The sequence below is a fragment of the Microtus oregoni genome, unplaced genomic scaffold, assembly GCF_018167655.1.
Source record: "Microtus oregoni isolate MIOR12 unplaced genomic scaffold, Mior012 000005F_ref0000423, whole genome shotgun sequence".
Taxonomy (NCBI): Eukaryota; Metazoa; Chordata; class Mammalia; order Rodentia; family Cricetidae; genus Microtus; species Microtus oregoni.
The window spans coordinates 2,528,075-2,545,269 of NW_024543064.1; positions in this window are offsets into that span (position 1 = coordinate 2,528,075).

Genomic DNA, 17,195 nt, shown 5'->3' on the forward strand with positions numbered 1-17,195 from the left:
GGCGTCAGGTCACAGTAGAGGTGGGTGACACTCCCGAGGCACACACAGCCCTATGCTACCTCAGGAACTACACTGAGGTAGCATAGGGATAGTATAGCATACTGTATCCTCACTCCTGGCTCTGTGAGCCCCACTGAGATGTGCTTGAGTTCTGGGGTCTCACACGAGTATATCTCAGGCATTGTCCAGGAGGAGCCATCCTAAGCGCCCCACTTCATGCTCCTGGGAAGGGTTAGGAGGACTTATTTAATGGTGGCTGTCAATAGGAAAGAACCCATCTGAGGACTCAGAGCTATGTATCTCCTCAGAGTGCCTCAAGTGCCAAAGCTGCCTCAAGAGCCTTCAGGATCTGCCACACTTGAAGGGAACCGCCATGGACTATCTTCAGAGAATAAATGTCACGGGAGCAAGCCTTGCCATTCTGAGAACACATGTAGCTCTCCAGGAACCGGCCTTTGGGTCCAAAATAAACTCTGTTCTGCAAAACACAGAGAGCAAGAGAAAGCCAATCTTTCAGTCACCAGGATTCCCGGAGCGCTGATGTGGTAGACCGGGAGTGAATTTGGGGGTGACCTGGAGACAGCTGTAGAGCAATTGCGGGTACCTCGAGGCTGGACAAGTAGCCACGCCACACATCAGCCTGTGTGGTCCCAGGAAGCTCCGTGCCTCCAGCTAACGGCTCTCTCTCATGGTCCTCCTGCACTGCTTGTCCTCCAGCTAACTGCTCTCTCTCATGGTCCTCCTGCACTGCTTGTCCTCCAGCTAACTGCTCTCTCTCATGGTCCTCCTGCACTGCTTGTCCTCCAGCTAACTGTTCTCATGGTCCTCCTGCACTGCTTGTCCTCCAGCTAACTGCTCTCATGGTCCTCCTGCACTGCTTGTCCCCCAGCTAACTGCTCTCATGGTCCTCCTGCACTGCTTGTCCTCCAGCTAACTGCTCTCATGGTCCTCCTGCACTGCTTGTCCTCCAGCTAACTGCTCTCTCTCATGGTCCTCCTGCACTGCTTGTTCCTCCAGCTAACTGCTCTCATGGTCCTCCTGCACTGCTTGTCCCCCAGCTAACTGCTCTCATGGTCCTCCTGCACTGCTTGTCCTCCAGCTAACTGCTCTCATGGTCCTCCTGCACTGCTTGTCCTCCAGCTAACTGCTCTCTCTCATGGTCCTCCTGCACTGCTTGTCCTCCAGCTAACTGCTCTCATGGTCCTCCTGCACTGCTTGTCCCCCAGCTAACTGCTCTCATGGTCCTCCTGCACTGCTTGTCCCCCAGCTAACTGCTCTCATGGTCCTCCTGCACTGCTTGTCCCCCAGCTAACTGCTCTCATGGTCCTCCTGCACTGCTTGTCCTCCAGCTAACAGCTCTGGCTTGGGCTGCTTTGAGGTCACGGCATTGAGCTTGCAGCACCAGCCCTGGATCCCCGTGTAAGAATCCTGCAAGGGTCAAAAGTTGCTACTTAGAACAGCATTTCAGACAGGGGACAAAAACCAAAACCAAACTGTCCATTTCCAGTGTAACGACATGCTTCTCCAGGCAGTATTGATGGATGTAGTCCAACGACTCTAGTCACTGTTTTGGGTAATGTCATCTTAGAAAAATGTGTTATTTTTTTAGCTGTGTTTTGGTGGGAATTTTTGTTTTTGTAATATAATAAAAAAAATCACATGTTCCTGTGACTGGCTCTTATGACTAACCTCTCCCTTAGGCTTGTGAGGAGCGAGAGCAAGCACAGGCAGGAAGTGTGTGCACCTGCACGGGCCCAGCAGCACCCGCTGAATATCTGCATCTTTCCTGCAATTGTGCATCTGCCCCGCGGGCTGGAAAGGGGAGATTTGGGGACATCGCAGACACCTAGGTGATGTGTAGCCTGCATGCTCACCTCAGGAGGACTTACAGGGAGGAGTACACCTCTCCTGTCGGCTCCACTCACACTTTGCCGTCACTCGGGCCTCTTTGTGGTCCTCAGACTTCTTGTTTTTCAGCCTGTGGACATGTCTTAGCAAAAATAAGGCTCTAAAAACCTACTCTGCTTTGAGGGAAGTTTGAGACTTCTAAGAGTTGAATGAAATTTAGAATAAGAGGCTGAGGTGAGATGGAGAGGGACCCAAGTTCCTCTTCACCTCCCACAACTGCCACTGCAGGAACAGCACAGTTCTAGAGTCTCCGTGCTGGCTGCCTTGACGGGGGGGGGGGGGGCAAGATAAGGATGAGATGGTACAGGGTGAAGCCATGTGAGGCCAAGTGAAGCACAGCGCTCAGGTGAGACCAAGTGAGGCACCTCGTTCTGGCTGGGACCCAAACACCACCGTGTGTTTGACACTTGTACACTCAACGCTCTTCATTCAATGACCTGGTTATTCCCTCTCTGATCCCTCATTGGTCCCCAGGGTCCACTGTGGAGGGTTGAAGGAGATGAACTGTAAGCACCCTTTCTGGGTGAGTGTGAAGCCTTGATCTAAAAAGCTTTTGGGGACCTGAGGCAAGGGAGCCAGCGCCCATATCACCAGATCTCATGACTTCGTGTGATAACCTACTACGCACCGTGAGGGCCCCAGAATTTGGGTTAGAACTCCAAGTGCTCCGTGCTCTCTCACTCAAAAGCCTAATGAAGAGGGTTTACTATGATTGGGGGATCTGATGCTTGGGTGAATTTTAGGAGGTCTGAGGCCCATGTCATCTCAGGGGTCCAAACTAACAGCTTTCTCTGGTTCCCTGAAGACCACATAGAAAGGTTTAGCTATTTGGCTGAACTAGATAGAGAATACAAATTCAGAAAAAATCCTGCTGTCCCCGAGAGGGTCTGTGGTTATTATTCTTGTGACTGGAATCTCTGTAGTTAAAATGAGATCATTAATGCATGAATACAGTCCAGCTGGTCCCAGACCTGAGCCTTTGGTGAAGACATTTGAGCCTTTGAAAGAGAACCCTTTAATATACATGAGGCTTGTTTCTGGAGAGTTATGATGGTGTCTAACGATGTATGTATGGAACGCGGCTAATTCCAGGGTGAAATTTAGGGGATGGCAGGTCTCTTGCTAGGGTCTGTCCATAAAGTCAGGGGCTAGCCTAAAAGCCCTGAGGTAAGAGAGTCCCCAGGAGCTGCTGAGCAACCTGGGAGAAGGGTCTTGCCATTACAAGAAAAATGGGAGCTGAGAGTCTGGGTGGACAGGAATATGAGAGAGAGCCTCTCTTTAGATGTGATCCAGGAGGTGCTGACAGGCGTCTTCCCCAAGACGGTAAAAGGACTGGGACATACAGGTTAAATTGAGAGCATAGCCTCATGCATGGTCCTGGACCCTTGTGTAGGATCCATCTGACTTCCTTATTGTTGAAGTGGAAGTGTTTTATGGGGTGTGGCAGGAGTACAGACGCCCACTAGCCAGGAATTCACCAAGAGAGGCTGTCAGCCTTTCTGTGCTTCAAGATATAGGATATTGGGGACTTCCAGGAAATTTGTTAAAGACTTTAAGAGCTGTTGCCTCTCTTAGTGAACACCCAGAAATGGCACTATACCAGATAGCATAGGGAGCTTGTCTGGTGACACAGATGCATTTAGGGAGGGTCCTTGAGTACTAGATTATTCCAGGCCACTTCAGGACAGGGGGCTGAAGAATTTCCTAAGAGCCTCTAGACTCACAAGATGCCTTAACTGGACTTGACATTTAGATATGACACTCCCCTCCACACACTCTCCACACGTCTGGGGTTAGTGAAGGTTTATAAACCACGTAGCCTCAGGCTCACAGAGAGGGCGACCTCCTTCCTCAGTGGGCTGCTCACACTCCAGGCACAACGTGGGGAGTGCTATCTAGTTCCATTGTTGTCTTGAGCCCGATGACCTTGGGAGAAAGCTGGTTATGCACGACTATCATCTGAGGCAAACTGACACCTTCTTTAGGAGTCCAACTGAGTCTGCTTACTAAGCCTCATTCCATCTGGGCTTGTTGGCTGTTGGCCATCCTTCTTGGAGGAGGAGAGTATCGTGGAACTCTCACCTCTGTATCCGGCTACCCTCCCATCCAGGTGTATGCAATTCTGATCAAAATTGCGTGTGACCTCATAGTGTCACGGAAGAACTAGAGCGCCATCTACACAGCTATGGGGAAGCCATCATCCCCGCCGGGTGCAAACCCTTCACCCATGCTCCCACCCCCAGTCCCTCAACCATTGCTGTGTAAGTAAGCCTAATGCGCTCTTTGGGCTCCTCCCCCCACAAACTTTACTGGACCCACTCCCTAGTTTATAATTGAGATCTTAGGAGGAGCAGGAGATGTTGTTCTTGTCTTCTCCGGGAAGAAATTTTAGCCACATTGGCTTTCCCCCAGGGAAGAGCAAAGGCATTTTCACTTCCAATTTGTCCCTACGTTGCAGTCTGGATATGGGTCTAGGAGAGACTTGTACCCTGGTGGCTTTGGGCAATGACAGTTGAAGTATATTCTAGCTGACCCTGTTAGCTGGAAAAGACTCACGCCCAGGCTGGGTTAGTGCTGAGACTGGACCAGGCGGCCACTAGATGGAGCCGCAGGATATCCTGAGATGCAGGGATGAGACATTAGCTGCAGCTGTAGGCTGAACTTTTCCCATATCTCTTTTCTCCTCTAACTTGGCCTTTCTGACTCACCAGACCCTTCCTCATTAATTAAAGACTTTGAAAGCTGTGACTAATAAAAGGGGAGGAAATCTGGGCTCCGGGATAGTTTTGAAGCTTTTCTTCCATTGAGCAAATACATAGGTGATGGTGGGGCCCTTGAGGCAGGTCCCAGCCCAGGTGCCAGGAGAACTGTGCCTGCCAGGAGCGCCCCATCCTATGGGCTGGGGGTGGGGAGGACCACCAAGGATCTGGCATCGGGTGGCAAAGGCCCGCAGGCCTCCTGGGAAGACAGCCGTATGAGGCATGGTGAAGTCAGTGTGGCCTCCAGCTGGCCCTAATCTATTCCAGCTCACAAGGGCTCCGTGGCTCAACTCAGGTGAACCAGATCCAGAAGCAGGTACAGTTGGGGAGTGGGAAGGACTATATTAGGGAACAGCTCTCTAGCCAGGGCCAAGATCTTGTGGATGTCTCCTTGCTGAGGGTTGGGGCTCTTGTCTGGGGACTTGATGTCAGAGCTGGACCAACAGAAGCAAGTTCTGGCCTGTGCAGGTGTACCTGTCCCCAGGGGCTTGCCATCTCCACCTCGGAGTCCCTTCTCTGGACCCACAATCTCTCTGCTGGTGAAGTGTCTCCTCTCAGGGGATCACCTTGGCTCATAGACAGCTTTTCTTGCCAACTTATGCCTTTGAAAAATTAGCCTCTCGGAAAAACAACAAAAACAGACATTTTAGGGATCTGACGTCCCAACTGAATTTCATTATTGGAATTCCTGAAACACCCAGGCTGCTGTTCTGTGAGGCACACATCACCTGTGCAAGGCACGGCGCTGAGCTCACCTGGGTCCCTGGGTCTGCGAGCTGGTGTGCTCATAAGGCTCACACACCAGTGGTGGCTGTCCTTACTTCACGAGTGCCTAGGGGAGAACTCGGCAAGCCATGTAGGGATAAGTCCCGCCCCTTGGGGGACGTGTTCGCCTCCGGCTAATGTTTGCCTATAAATTTGGCGAGTGTGCTCCCAGCCATCCCTTTTGCTTTCCTGGTCTCCACAGGAACAGTGGTTCTGTAAGTCTATTTCGCCATTAAAGCTGTATATAGAGTTTTACAATCTGTCTGCATTCGTTTACGCCATTACATTTTGGCGTCGAACGTCAGGCTATTTTGCCCCCAACTCAAGCGGGTAGCCCACTAGCTAACACAGCATCCTCCTGGGTGCTGTTTTTTAGTTCGTGACTCGGGCTCCAGTGCCGAGTCCAAGACACACTCGGCCACATAGGCCCATTCTGCCCCGCCTGCTCGCCAGAGCAATTAACCCCTCCCTGCCTGCCTTGGCTAAGTTTGCAGCAGAACACCACTGCCTGAATTAGCAGAAACTCAAGTACCTGCGGTTTTGCAACAAAAGCTTCCACAGCGGCAGATTTGGTTTGATACAAAGTGACTTGGCCGGGCGGTGGTGGCACACGCCTTTGATACCAGCACTTGGGAAGCAGAGGGGCCGGCCAGGCAGTGGTGGCACACGCCTTTAATCCCAGCACTTGGGAAGCAGAGGCAGGCAGATCTCTGTGAGTTTGAGGCCGGCCAGGCAGTGGTAGTGCACGCCTTTAATCCCAGCATTTGGGAGGCAGAGACAGGCAGATCTCTGTGAGTTCGAGGCCAGCCTGGTCTACAAGAGCTAGTTCTAGGACAGGCTCCAAAAACACAGAGACCACCACTGACAGGAACCGATCATTGCAGGTAAAAAAAATTTTCTTTTATAAATAAAATGTCTGAACACATTACTGTTCAAAAACTTAACAGTTTTTTTAATTGTACCATGTGGGAGATTTTACAAGAGGTGTCTATCACCCCACATCTATGGATCCTTCTGGGATTCATAGTTTTCATTGGCACTAAATGGTTTGATAATAGAAATATGATAAAGTCTTTACGAGACGAATCCAGGATTATTAAGGCAGAGATTGAACGCTTAAAAACAATTGAGAATGACAACAATCTTCTCAAGAATCAGTTTGAAGTTCTCCAGGCTGATGTTAGGAGAAATTCATTACTATGGAAGAGGGAACAGCTGATTTGGATCGTAAGCTTCAGTCCATTTCTGTAGGAACTGAAACATTAGTGGCTGATATTAAGGAGAAATTAATTACTATGGAAGAGGGAACAGCTGATTTGGATTGTAAGCTTCAGTCCCTTTCTGTAGGAAATGAAACATTAACTGAGAGAATCAAAACTGCTGAATGTGACAATCGGATTTTGTCTAAAGCTTATGACAGATTGACGGAAAGATTGTCAATACAAGAAGGCACGGTTTATGCCATAAAAATTATGTCCAAAGATGAGATGTTATCTCTAACGGACAAACTTCATAATTTAGAATCATCAATGAAGGCTTTGGAACATAATTCTGGACAGGAGATTCAGACATTGCAGAAGGCAATGGTGAATAGAATTGAAAAGATTGAGGAATTTCTAAATTCTGATGAAGAAGAGCAAAGGGTAGAAAGGCAAATTTTAACTACATCTGTGGGTAAATCTCTCCGGGACAATTTCCACAAAGCTCTACCTACAGCTCTACCTGCCTTTCCAGTAATAACAACAGAGAAGGTGATTGGTTCCAAAAACCCTAGGGTCATTAAGGAGGATGCATGGGAGCCTGTCCGTATGAATGATCTCAAGGAAATTAGACAGGCTGTTATGACTTTTGGGATGCAAGCATCTTTTGTTAAAGAGATGCTAAGATCTTGGGCCACAACAAGCAGAGCAACCCCCTCGGACTGGCTCCAGCTGAGCTCTGCTGTACTTGAGAGTGGACTGCAATTGAAATGGAAATGCTTATTCAGGCAAGAGGCTACACTCTTAGAACAGCAGGAAAACGCGAAGGGAATTGACATTTCCCTAGATAAAATTCTAGATGAAGGGCTCTTTTCCGACCCTCAGGAACGAGCTAATTTGGATGAAAACACACTCTCCATGTGTACTACAGCAGCCTTAAGAGCTTGGGACAGGGTACAAGACCCAGGACAGAGAATGGAATCATTTGTCAGAGTTAAACAGGATCAGAGAGAACCCTTTAGTGACTTTTTACAAAGATTAACTAAGGCTGTACAAATAGGGATATCTGACCCAGAAGCAAGACGTATAATGATTGAGTCTTTGGTTTATGAAAATGCAAATGTGGAATGCAAAAGGATTTTGGGCCCTTTAAAGCTCAGATCAGTGCCCTTGGAAGAATGGGTCTTGCATACACTCAATGTTGATACATTTGACTATGCCACTGAAGCATGAGTAGAAGAAGCAATTTCCAATGGTAAAAGGAGACACCAGAATACCAAATGTTTTAATTGTGGCAAAATGGGTCATATGAAAAGGAATTGTAGACAACGGATTTTCAGAAATAATAATAATAATAATGCATCTTTCAGAAATAATAATAATAATAATAATGCATCTTCTAGAAATAACAGGAATAGGAGGACTCAGCCTTCAGGTTTATGTAGAAGATGTGGAAAAGGCAGACATTGGACGAATGAATGCAGGTCTACAAGAGATAGACAAGGCAACCTGATACAGACGGGAAACGTGAAAGGGGGGCCTCACAGGCCCTCATGGCAAATATGGTTCAGTCATTTCCAGTTTCTGCAGAGAACGTGCCTCGTCAGGACAATTAGGAAGCCCCATGCTTACTGTTACAAGCAATAATGATCAGAAAGATAAGTTACGTGTGTTTTGGCAAACTTCTATAAATGATCAAAGACCTAAACTGAGAGTGTGTGTAAATGGCATTTTTATTACTGGTCTGCTGGACACAGGTGCTGATGTAAGTATCATTACCCCAGAATCTTGGCATCCATATTGGCCTCTTCAGAATATAAATGTTCAGCTCCTGGGAATTGGAACCCTATCTCGAGTAAGGCAGAGCACAAGATGGGTTGAATGTATAGGGCCAGAGGGACAAATAGGAAAATTAAGGCCATATGTAGCCACTATCGCAATGAATTTATGGGGTCATGACCTATTACAACAATGGAATACCAAAATTAACATTCCTGCTACTTCTAGAGCCTATATTTCTGAGAATAATATTAAAAGATATTACAAATGGAGAAAACCGGCCATTCGAGCTGTACAAGAACAAGCAATTGATGTCCCTTCGGAGATACCAACAGCCTTGCCTCTAAAATGGTTGACTGAGAAACCAATATGGACAAAGCAATGGCCTTTGGCTGAGGAAAAGTTACAGGCTTTAGAACAGCTGGTACAAGAACAATTAGATGCTGGACATATAGAAGAATCTACCAGCCCTTGGAATTCTCCTGTATTTGTGGTTAAGAAAAAATCAGGTAAATGGAGAATGGTGACAGATCTCAGGGTCATCAACAAGGTTATTCAACCTATGGGCCCTCTGCAATATGGAATTCCTTTGCCCTCTTTATTACCAAAAGGATGGCCTCTCATAGTTATTGATTTAAAGGATTGTTTTTTCACTATACCTTTGCAAAAAGAAGATAGAGAAAAATTTGCCTTCACAGTGCCTACTTATAACAATTCTCAACCTTCGAGGAGGTACCAGTGGGCCGTCCTCCCCCAGGGTATGTTAAATAGCCCCTCCCTGTGCCAATATTTTGTGAACCAACCATTGCAAATAATACGCAAGAAATTTCCCAAATCTATAGTATACCATTACATGGACGACATTTTGTTGTTGTTGTTGTTGTTTTTTTTTTTTTTTGATTTTTCGAGACAGGGTTTCTCCGTAGCTTTTGGTTCCTGTCCTAGAACTAGCTCTTGTAGACCAGGCTGGCCTTGAACTCACAGAGATCCAACCTGCCTCTGCCTCCCGAGTACTGGGATTAAAGGCGTGCGCCACTACCGCCCGGCTACATGGACGACATTTTGTTATCCGATTCAAACATGGATACCTTGAACAGACTGTTTGAAGAAATAAAGATACTTTTACCTAAATGGGGATTGCAAATCACTCCTGAAAAGATTCAGAAGGGAGATTCTGTTAATTATTTAGGTTATAAAATAGGTTTGCAAAAAATTAAGACACAAAAAGCACAAATTAGGAGAGATCGCCCACGGACTCTTAATGACTTTCAAAGACTGTTAGGAGACATTTCCAGTCTACAACCAGCTATTGGAATAACACCTGATCTAATAATTCATTTGAACAAAACCTTGGATGGTGATAAAGATTTAAACAGTCCCAGAGAATTAACAGCTGAAGCAGAAAAGGAACTGACAATGATTGAGGAAAAATTACAACAGGCACATGTGGACAGGGTGAATCCAGAGCTCGATTGTATTCTCGTCATACTACCATCAAAAATTTCTCCTACAGGAATTTTAATGCAGAGAGATGATATTATTTTGGAATGGATCTTTTTACCACATAAACCAAGTAAGAAACTGAAAACTTATGTGGAGAAAGTCTCTGAGTTAATTATAAAAGGCAAGCTGAGACTTCGTCAACTAGCAGGCATAGACCCAGCAGAAATTATAGTGCCTTTCACTGCTGATGAACTAAAGAAATTATGGGAAGATAATGAACCATGACAAAGAGCTTGTGCTAATTTTTGGGGAGACATTAATAACAACTATCCAAAAAGCAAGAGGCTTAACTTTATAAAGATAACTTCTTGGATTATTCCTCGAATCGTCTGTGATGCTCCAATAACTGGAGCCCGTACATTCTATACTGATGCCAATAAATCAGGGAAGGCAGGTTACAAATCAGAAGACTTGGGTAAGGTGGAACAAAGTCCGTATAATTCTGTCCAGAAGGTGGAATTACATGCCATTCTTATGGTGCTAAGGGATTTTAAAGAACCTATTATTATAATCACTGATTCACAATATGCAGAAAGAGTTATTTTACATATTGAAACTGCTGAATTTATACCTGATGATACAGAACTAACCTCATTGTTTCTCCAGGTTCAAGATTTGATCAGGAACAGGCTTTGCCCTATGTACATAACACACATCCGATCCCATACAGGTCTGCCAGGTCCTCTAGCACAAGGTAATGCAGAAATTGATCAATTATTGATTGGTAGTGTGCTACAAGCCTCTGAATTTCATAAAAAACATCATGTTAATAGCAAAGGTTTGAAGAAAGAGTTTTCAATTACATGGCAAAAAGCTAAGGAGATTGTAAAGAAATGCCCTACTTGCTCTTTCTATAACCAAACGCCACTGCCTGTAGGGGCTAATCCAAAGGGCACCCAAAGGAATGAAATCTGGCAGATGGATGTGTTCCACTTTGCAGAATTTGGCAAATTAAAATATGTTCATCACACCATTGACACTTATTCAGGCTTTCAGTGGGCAACTGCTTTAAGTTCAGAAAAAGCTGATTCAGTAATCACTCATTTATTAGAAGTCATGGCTATCATGGGTATACCTACACAAATAAAGACGGATAATGGTCCTGCTTATGTTTCTAGGAAAATGAAACGGTTTTTTGATTATTATAATATCAAGCATGTTACAGGTATACCATACAACCCTACAGGTCAAGCAATCATAGAAAGATCAAATCTAACTATAAAGGATATGTTGAACAAACAGAAAGGGGTGGAAAACACCCCCAGAAATAGGCTACATAATGCTTTGTTAACCTTGAATTTTCTCAATGCTAATGAGAAGGGAACAACAGCTGCAGAAAGACATTGGATAATGGAAAAGTCTACTGAACTACATCAACCAGTTTATTTCAAGGATGTGCTGACCTCACAATGGAAGCCAGGAGATGTGCTACGTTGGGGAAGGGGTTTTGCTCTTATCTCCACAGGTGAGGAAAAATTGTGGATACCGTCAAAATTAATAAAGGTTCGGTTTGAAGAAGAGAAGCCACTTGGAAAAGATAAATAACAATTCTTTCATAAGGATGGCAAGCATTCTGATGGTAAGAAATACAGATAGGTTGGAGGCAGGGTTCTTTTCTTATCTCCACAAGAAAATACTCATCTTCAAAGAAATTAAGGGACCCTGAATATTTAATTACTGATGGATGGACACATTTTGTAAGTATTAATTTATATATATGTCTTATTAAACATTTCTTTATAAGCTGGTTTTGAAGTTGGACTCTGGCTCAGTCCCTCTCCAATTCCAAGCCTGTTAGTAAGAGAAAAACCCAGAGTTTCTGGAATTTCTGTCTCATGTCAAGAGCCATGATGTGGGACAGAAAGAAATATGAGTTTAGAAAACATCTTTGCTTTTCTTCATATCTATCATACTTTTCATTGAATATATCTATCATGCCTTTCATTGAATATATATATGTATGTCTATATGTGTCTATATGATTAATGTTTAAGTTTTTCACAATGAACAATGAGTTTTTCCTGAAGTGACATTTGAAGTTTCCAGGAAGAAGACGGGGCCCCACAACAACAACTCTACCTGGTTGATATGACGTCATGATACTGATAGCGCTACTACAAGACCTGTTTTGGATACCAGCTGCACAAGACGATCCCAACTTGGTTAGCTGAAATGGTGCACATCTTGTACAACATTCTGGCCAGACCTCCACAAAATACTCAGAGACTATTTGCAATTTTAAAAGACATTGATCTTGAAATTTAACCATCATTTTATTTCACAGGATCCCCCAGAAAGAACGTCGCCCCCATGACAGCTGGAAGTAATTCTAGAGGACGACGTCCCCTCTCCCAGTAAAGTTTACCCCTGGGTTTAGGGACATCATTTAGGGGTTGGGAGGTTGGGGGAGGAATTTTATAAGCTCAGGGATCATTTTGAAAAAAAAAAAGAGGGAATGATGGGATAATAGATTTATAATTGTGAATTACTGCTTTTAGACAAATATATTGGTATCCATTCTTGTATATTGATACAAAGTTAAATTATATTGATTATTGTATGCATGCATGTTTCTATCTCTGTTTAAAACATTTTTTATGTATTGACATATATTGTATTGATAAATATTTATTGTATATATTTACCATATTGCAGTTTACATTTCTACCTCTGATTAAGATACTTGTATAATGCTTGTGTATTGATAATATATTTACCATATTGCAATGTATATTTGTACAGTGTTTATATTTGGAGGTCATTATCCTCATTTGTTACACAGTTGTTTATTGTCTTAGTCTTTAAGTTAGATAGATATTGAGAATTATATAGATAAATAGTCATCTAAGTTTGTCATTTATAATTAGACTAATCAGGTTCTCTAGATATATAGAGATTATACTCAGTATAGATAGATAATCTTCGACCTCTTCAAAGAGCTGTAGAAAATGGCCTTTAATCTAACTCAGAGTTTCGTGATAGTGAGACACAATTGCTCCTGGCAACACCGCTCTATTCCTGAGAGAATGTTGAGCACCAAAGACACTCCACCTGGAGCCTTTCTATTTGGCAGAACTGGCCTTTGGGCAAAGAAATGCCCATACCTCAACCACTGACAGAGATACAGACCGTGCATCAATGGATAAAACAGGACTGTCATATCCTGCCAAAACAGGGTAAGATAGTTTTGAAAAGTTCCTTGCCTTTAATAATGGTATGTCAGTTATGTTAGGCCTTAGCCAAAATTGGTTGACTCAACATTGCAAACGAGACTTTGGGTGATTGTCCAGGTAGTCAGTTGTCTCTGTCAATTGTTGCACATTTTGGATATTTCTCGTTTGTTGAGTAGTGTTTATTCCCTTCTCAGATCTTTGACGTAGTTGAAGATTATATAATTTTAGTTACTCTCTACATTATTTGGACTCCTTGAGATAGAATGTTTAGCAAAGTTTTTGTTCTCAATATTGTTTGTTATATTTATTATTTGTTGTTATTGTATATAGTTGTATTTTGGTTGGTTCTGTCTTATTTAGACAAAAAGGGGAGATGTAGGGATAAGTCCAGCCCCTTGGGGGACGTGTTCACCTCGGGCTAATGTTTGCCTATAAATTTGGCGAGTGTGCTCCCAGCCGTCCCTTCTGCTTTCCTGGTCTCTGCGGGAACGGTGGTTCTGTAAGTCTATTTCGCCATTAAAGCTGTATATATAGTTTTACAATCTGTCTGCATTCGTTTACGCCGTTACAAAGCTGCAGTAGAGACCCAAGACAGCAAGCAGTGCCAGCCCCCAGGGACTCCTGCTTCATTAGACGGGGCTGCCAGTGCCACCTGTCTGCACTGAAGCCGACTCCACACATAGCCTCCAAATTTGGAGAAAATCTGTTCATCGCTCCTTGAAATAGCAAGACTAGAGTTTTGATTCATTTATTAAATTTGGATGTCCGTCCCAAGGTAAAATTTTCTATTTTGTGGCTGTCACCTGTCCCTCTGCATTTCTGTAGCAGAACTGGAAGTCCACTTGGGTTCCTTAGTGACCACACGTTTGTAGCTAGGCTAAACTGAAAAGACCAGAGTGGAAAACAGAAAAATAGGCTCTTTTAAAACTTTATTTTGGCGAATGGAGTGCTTTGCCTACACGTGTATGTCCTTACCATATATGCACACCTGGTGCCCGTAGAGGTCAGAACAGGGCATCAGCTCTCATATGGATGGTTAAGAACCAGCATGTGGGTGCTGGGAACCAAACCCAGTCCTCTGCTCTTAACCACTGGGCCATTTATTCAGCCCCGATATGTGACTTCAAAAGTATTTATGTTAAAGCCAGGCATGGTGGCACATGCTGGAATCCTAGCACCTGGGAGACAGAGGTAAGTGAGTTGGAAGCCAATCTGGTCTACATAAGTAAGTTCCAGGACAGCCAGAACTACATAATGAGACCCATCTCAAAAATACATATATAATTTTATTTATTTATTTATTTATATGTTTGTTTGTTTAGTGTGTGTGTATGTGTGTGTGCACGCGTGCCTGTGTGTATGTGTGAGGGTGTGTGCGCTCATGAGGTCAGAAGAGGAAGTGAGTCCTCCGTAAGAGCAGTCCATGCTCTTAATGGTTGAGCCTTTCAAATGGGCAGGGGTTGGAGCAATCCTGAGATTGCTACAGTAGCACACAGCTGGCCTCAGAAGCACTTAGAAGCCATACTGGAAATTCACAGAATAACAACCTGAAGAGTAAGGCGAAACTGACTTCTCTAGGTTTGAAGCGATAAAAACACCCCATTTCCTTTTCCTTCTCTTTGGAACAATTTCTCACAAGTAGACATGGTATGTCGAGCTCAGGCCTCGAACACCTCCCTGCTCTTCTCTTTCTCACCCTCCACCCCTCCTATCTGTCCCCTTTGTCCCCCAGAGAGACAGTTTCATATCGACTTCCACATCATAAAAACATAAGCATTTGGATGTGTCTACGCCAATGAAGAGAACACAGCGTCTTTCTGAGACTGGCTTCAGTCACTGAATATGACTGTCTCCACCTTTATCGTTGTCCTAGAAAACACTTAATTATTCTTTGTGTTGAAGAAAACCTTTCATCGTGAATGTCAATCACACCTAATTCTCCACCCCTTCTTTGCTGGTTCCATAGCTTGGCCACTGTAAACAACAATTAGCCCCGTTTCTTATTAAAACCTGTCCAAAGATCAAACACAAAAGAGATTTATTTTGTAATTTTATATTTGGCCATAACATTTTAAAAGCATCTGTGGGTCCTTAGAATTGTCTTGGAAGGTATTCTAATCTTATTTCTGTTACTGTGGCAAACACCGCAACCAAAAGCAAGCTGAGAAGGAAAGGGTTTATGTCAGTTTGCTGGTCATCTCTGTCACTGAGGGCAGTTACAGAAGGACCTCAAGCAGGAGCCTGAAGCGGAAACCACGGAAGAACATTGTTTATGGGCTCACAGGCTCACACGGGCTCACATGGGCTCACACGGGCTCACACGGGCTCACACACACAGGCTCACACGGGCTCACATGGGCTCACATGGGCTCACATACACAGGCTTACACAGGCTCACACAGGCTCACACGGGCTCACATGGGCTCACACGGGCTCACACACACAGGCTCACACGGGCTCATACGGGCTCACACAGGCTCACAGGGGCTCACATGGGCTCACACAGGTTCACAGGGGCTCATACGGGCTCACACACACAGGCTCACAGGGGCTCACACGGGCTCACATGGGCTCACACAGGCTCACACGGCTCACACGGGCTCACACACACAGGCTCACACACACAGGCTCACACGGGCTCACACAGGTTCACATGGGTTCACATGGGCTCACACGGGCTCACACACACAGGCTCACACGGGCTCACACACACAGGCTCACACGGGCTCACACGGGCTCACACAGGCTCACAGGGGCTCACATGGGCTCACACAGGCTCACAGGGGCTCATACGGGCTCACACACACAGGCTCACAGGGGCTCACACGGGCTCACATGGGCTCACACAGGCTCACACGGGCTCACACAGGCTCACACACACAGGCTCACAGGCTCACACAGGCTCACACAGGCTCACACAGGCTCACACACACAGGCTCACACACACAGGCTCACACGCATAGGATCACACGGGCTCACACGGGCTCACACTGCAGCTTCTGTATACACATAGGAACTCCCGACGAAGGAGATATCCCACGGTCGGCTGATCCTCCTACATCAAGACAACAACCCTCCACAGGCCAGTCTTAACTGAGGGTTTCCTTTCAGATGGCCCCGGGCTGCACTGAACAGACAATCAGAGTCAACCAGAGAGAAGTCCCTCTCCCAAAACGGCTGATGGCCCAGGGGTTCTGTCCTTGCTTTACTATCTCAGCTCTGATCCTTCTTTGTGTAAGCCTGGTCTTGCTATGGTGCCCAGCCCTGTGGAACGCAAAATGGGGGCTCAGTGGCCCAGTGAGAGGCTCAGCAAAACCAAGAAAAGAAAAAGGGGGCAGAGGAGAAAACAGGTACTGTTAGGAATATTCTTAAGATGAGCTTCTCTGCCGACGCAAATAATTCTAATCAGACCAAATTAGACCAAATAGAAGATGCCCATGTTTAATGCGGCGTCCCCACGTGGCCTAGAAAGCAGGGCGAGAGGAAGAGAGCTTGGGAGACCACGCTAAACACCAAGACCACGTGTTCCCTTTTCTGTGGGAGTGGTCCTGGCCCTCCCTGGGGAGGGGTCAGCGCTTGGCGGGCTTTCCCGGAGATGGACTTGGGACCAAGGTGACTCCCAGGGGAAGGGTCTTGAAATGGAGCTTCCTGCTCCATTCCTGCTCCATTGGTGCTCCAAGAATGGGTGCCAGGGGCTGGGGTGATGCTTTCACCCAAACATCCCAGGCTTCTTCTTGGATATAGAGGTGTCAGAGGGCTGGGGTCTCACTTTTGATCAAACAGGTACTAAAATAGTCAAGCCAAACCATCTTCATTGGTAACTACATCAACTATCAACTGGTGGAATCTGCCAAAAAAAAAAAAAAAAAAAAAAACCATCTGCCTCTGCCTCCCTAGTGCTGGGATTAACGACGTGCGCACCACCGCCAGGCTGATCTCCAGGGCTCTTATTATGAAGGGGGGATCACTGTTTCTCGTGTTGCAAATGAAGGGGGTGATACTCTGGAATGAAGTGTTCTGTCAATATGCACAGTGAATACGTGCCAATAAAAGAAAAGAAATTCCTAATCCTGCACCCAACAAAAACGAGAGAGGAGGATTCTGGGCCC